The following is a 5,000-nucleotide window of genomic DNA, read 5'->3' as shown; positions in this document are numbered from 1 at the left end:
ATTATTGAATGAACGTTAAATTGAGCATTTTTTAGGCTTCATAATCGACTGTATTTTATTTCCCATACAAAGTCTTATAACGCGTTTAAATTCTCAACGGCTGTCTGTAGTGACGCGAGCTTGGGCTGCCTATGGTAAAATAAGCACCAAAACGCACAAGAATACACCAAAGGTGAGTCAGTTTTATTCATTTTATTGAATGAACGTTAAATTGACCGTTTTTTAGGCTTCATAATCGACGGTATTTTATTTCCCATACAAAGTCTTATAACGCGTTTAAATTCTCAACGGCTGCCTGTAGTGACGCGAACTTGGCATGCCCATGGTAGTATTTGTATAGAAATGACGTGGAAACTGCATTTTGAGCTATACGCTGAGTTTGAGGTGATGATGTAGCGGTCCAATTTGCTTCCTTTTTTTTGAAAGCTTGTGCAATTTCAAATCACTTTACTGGAAGTTTTTAGCCCGGACAAACAAGTAGGCTTAAGTTTTCCGGAATATTCAGTAGCGTTTGCTATATAATTACAAATTTTCCGGTTGATCAAGTTTCGAACGCTTCTCGCGTAATTCGGTAAAAAAACACTTAAAATAAAGAGAATGCATTGCGAAAACAGGCACGATGACCCCATCATTTTACTGCATTTTTTTAAATGTCCTGTGCATTAATATCAATTGTGCCAAGTTTGACAGAAATCTGGATAGTACGTCATTTTCAAAGGAATCACCTTAAGGTGACTGAACACAGTTTTTGATACCTACGTTTCATTTACCTTTTTCTCTCAAACCCTTGATCCTTTGGTCGCCAAAAATGGTAGCAAGCAAGTTAACAACATGAACCTCGGTTTTTTGATAGTTAAGCTGACGAATATGCCGTTGCCATGGTAACATGAATAACTATAAACAGGCCTTCAAAATCGGTTTGGTTTATTTGCAGAAAATCCGGTCGTTAGATTTTCTTTATAATTTGCATGCAACAAGCTTGTAACTATGCTCACAAGTTAACACTATTTTAATAATAACTTGACAGAGAGATATTTTTAATTATCCATCGTTGAAGGTTCAGTGGAATATCTAGAATTTTCTCTGTTAAAGTTCAAATTTTTATGAGTACCCCAGTCACTTATTTCCTAACGTATTTTCATACCACATTTCCTTACATTCTAACGAGTGATTCTCGAGAAATCGGCGTATTTTCAAGAAAGCTATACCACATTCAATCGCAAATTTCTAACTTACTACGCATGCGCTGCATTTAACTGGGTTGTTTCGATAACAAAGAAAAAGCTGCGAATTGCGGAGTTCTTTGCATCCTTACCTTTTCTAACATACATTTCTCATAAAAGACTAAAACCATTAAAACACTTTGTTAATTATGAGGAAAAATAGTACATATAGCGGATCCATTGAGCAAATGAAATGATTGCTGTATTGAAGCCACGTTTATTTTTTTGCAATCCTTGCGCGCGCGCTGCATTGCGTTAGCAAGAGCGCGCGCGGAAACTGTGTTCAGCCACCGTAAGCTAACCTACCCGGTATTCTAAGTTGCCCCTCTCTCTCGAGAAGTTGCTCGATATTGGTTACCCACCCACTCACAAAGGACGGCCACGGCACCGGGAACTTCATCCCCTAATATACAACACATACTTAATTGACCGCTTCCCATAGGGGCTTTTTAGGGCCAATGAAACACAACGAAACAACGGAACAGAATAACAACAACTGTTAAGAATCCCAACTGGCCGGAGGCAAGCCAGTTGGCTATTTACATGTGCGGCTGGGAAGTTGAACCAGGATCAAATTCAACGAGTGGTCAGAGCGAATCTTGTACCCGGGATCTCCGGACTTCAAAGCAAACACCCTAACCACTGGGCCACACGGCCTCTTCTCGACTTGTAGGTGGGTTCTTTAACATCCCACAGGGAACTTAAAAACAAGGAAGATATTCGTGAGGCGGGGACTACGGTTTGAAGTCATTATCCGAGTAGACTTGAGAGTCTAACCATTTGCGGGTGCAATAACGAAGGCAGCACTTTCTCTTCAGTTATTTTAGGACCCCAAGTCTTTCTCCGGCCGGATTCGAACTCATACCCGCCCGCATGGGAGCCCAGTGCTCAACCAAATGAGCCACTGGTGCCTGGTTGATTTTGGCCAACTTTTAACGTTTGATGCAAACGAAAAGCTGAAATTTGCGACTTGCCAAAAATTGAAAAGAAAAAAGTGTTTCATTCAAGCTCGTTTCTTGTCTGTGATCTGCAGATATCGGGAAACTTCTCAAAAGAGAGAGAGAGAGAGAGACAAGTAAGGATAAGAATAAGAAAACGTTCATGCTCTTATAACAAACAGTAACTTAAAGTAAAGGTGATGCTAAATCTCTCTCGCTGACGCAGCCTTACGTCCAAAAGCACTTATGTCTAGGATTGACCCTAAAAGCTCGTTTTCACGAGCGACGGAATCAGAGTTTTACGGTTAGACTTAAAGGCTTAGTTTATTGAAAATTAGATTGTCGGAGTTGGAAGCAGAAGTGGAAGAACAAGCCAATCACAATTCACAGAAGTGGGCCCCGTTAAGGTGGAAATTTTGGGGCCAAAACAAAAGAAATGAAAACTGACATGGTAGACCGCAGAGCAGAATTTTCTTCTTTGGCTTCTTCTTCTCCTTATTTTGCAAGACTTAATAGTTTAGTAGAATATACGCGACTGATTTAAGGAAGTTTTTTTTCTGTCCCCGCTCTGCCACTTTCGCGGGGGCGCGGGTCCAAAAAAAATCCTCCTCAAATCAGTCCCGTATATACTACTGGTTTCTTTCATCACATACCTGATTTAAGCTCAGCTTGTTTGGCCACCAGCCAAGTATTATTTTTCATGTTCTTATTTTTAAAAATCTTGCACGACATGTCGTATAACACGGGGAAAAGTCTTACAGCCTCCACAACCTTCTCATCCATGCTTGTTGATTGGATTGTTCTTCCGCTTTTGCTTCTTCCGATTTCGATTTTTGATTTTCACTAGATTACAAGCGCTATTACGACTCCGACTCCGATTCCGTCACCAGTGAAAACCACCCTTAATTAAACGCACACCCTATTTTGACACTCAACGCGAAGTGTCCCTTTAAGTCTAAGCATTTACTACCTATTTCCAAGAACAGGGTAAAGGGCAAAGGTTAGCGTTAGTTTTAGCTTTGGGTAAATGCCGCTGTTTATTATGCAAGTATAGAGATTTTCGTAAATTTCCTTGATGAAATTAAAATGATATGGTCACGACAGACGATGTTTTTCACTGGTGAAAAATTATCTTTGGCTGGTAGTTTGTTGAGCTTTAGCGTGGGCAGCCTATGCACCGACGGCAGCAGTCAAATTTGAAAACATGGCGGCCGAATGGTGTATGGTCTTCAAAGTTTTTGTCCTTTTATTGCTTAGTTTTCTCCACAACATACCTAAAAAAATCTTTAAGATTTTTTAAAGTATTCAAGTGAGGTATGGAAGGTAAAGAGTTCTTTTATTTCAAAAACATTTTGCTATTTGTTTGGGTCTTTTGTTGAGTGCTTTGATAGCCTCACAATAAACACTTATCTCTTTACATATATGATCTGCATACTATAAAAATTACTTCATGGTTGGCTCATTTGCACGATTTTTATTACTCAATAGAGGTTTTGCACGGCAGCCATGTTGCATGGCAAGAACAATGAAAATGTTTTGCATTAAGCCCGCCGCACACTTGAGGAAAGAGCAGAGCAAACTGCCTCGCGAGGCGGTTTGCTCAGCCGTTTCCTCACGTGTGCGGGGAAATTGTGGTGAGAAATTCGCCTCGCGAGGCCGTGAGGATAAAATCAAACATGTTTGATATTTTTGGCCTCGCGAGACAAATTCCTCAATGTGTGCGGCCATCGTGAGAATCGAGCTGAGCTTGGTTTAATCAAGCAGCCAATAAAAATACATGGCATACTCACGTGACTCCTGCAGTTCAGGATGGCGTCGGAGGAAGAAATTCCGACGTCACTGAAGTCACGTGAGAATGCCATGTATTTTTATTGGATGCTTCATTGACCAAACTCAAATCGATTCTTACGATGGCCGCACACAATGAGGAATTTGCCTCACGAGGCGAAAAATATCAAACATGTTTGATTTTTTCCTCACGGCCTCGCGAGGCCAATTTCTCACCAAAAGTTCCCCGCACACGGTGAGAAAACGGCTGAGCAAACCGCCTCGCGAGGCAGTTTGCTCAGCTCTTTCCTCACCGTATGCGGCGGGCTTTAGAAAGAACATTTGTTCCCATAGGAGAAAGAACCTATTGTTCCTGCCATGCAACATGGCTGCCGTGCAAAACCTCTATTCTTGTGAAGGATCGTTTAACTTACTCCTTCGCTTCACAACTCGTGAATAAAAATTGTACGCGCTCACCAACCATGAGGTAATCTACGTTTAGCTTTTACTTGAAGAGCAGCATTTGGGGGGCACTTTGTGACGCTTACTGAAATCCGCGTGCATCTAATTAGGGTCAATCCAGGACATATCTGTCCTGAATCCGACACTTGCTGTATTATAATCTCTTTTGTGCCATTTACCTTTGGTTACACTGGGTTTTGCATTTTATTGTTGTGTATTTGCTGTATTCGGGAGCTCCGAGTGTCTCTGCTTCGTGCATAAACGAAATTCAGACATCTCTTTTTGGCAGCAAAACAAAGTACTTTAGAGCCTTTCATTGAACATCATTGAGGAGCAAGGATGGCACACTTGGTGCAAGAGGTCCTGAGTTCGATTCCCGGATCTCGCATCCTTGTTTCGACTCCTTTTCTTTCGGTGTAGCTAAGTAGCTTTAAATACCTGTTAAACGGAGCACTGATGCAGTGGGGGAGTAAAATGAGCGCACCGTCGACCTCAGGTTTGTCAGTGATTAAAAGTTACTGTTACTAGTTATCGACGTTAAATAAGGTCTACTTTACTTTACTTTACTTTACTCTAAACGAACCTACGATTATGACGAAATTCAGTGAAT

The 5,000-nt window shown here is 41.1% G+C and overlaps 1 protein-coding gene across 1 annotated transcript in view; it reads right to left on the bottom strand.

Annotated features, from left to right (window-relative positions):
* Nucleotides 1-5,000, bottom strand: part of LOC137969764 (ubiquitin carboxyl-terminal hydrolase 7-like) — a 68,091-nt gene that overhangs the window by 3,000 nt on the left and 60,091 nt on the right. The gene's annotated exons all lie outside the window — the stretch shown is intronic.

This window comes from Montipora foliosa, chromosome 9 (genome assembly GCF_036669935.1).
Source record: "Montipora foliosa isolate CH-2021 chromosome 9, ASM3666993v2, whole genome shotgun sequence".
Taxonomy (NCBI): Eukaryota; Metazoa; Cnidaria; class Anthozoa; order Scleractinia; family Acroporidae; genus Montipora; species Montipora foliosa.
The sequence above is the reverse complement of the archived record's forward strand: the minus strand, read 5'-3'. Positions and strand labels throughout refer to the sequence as shown.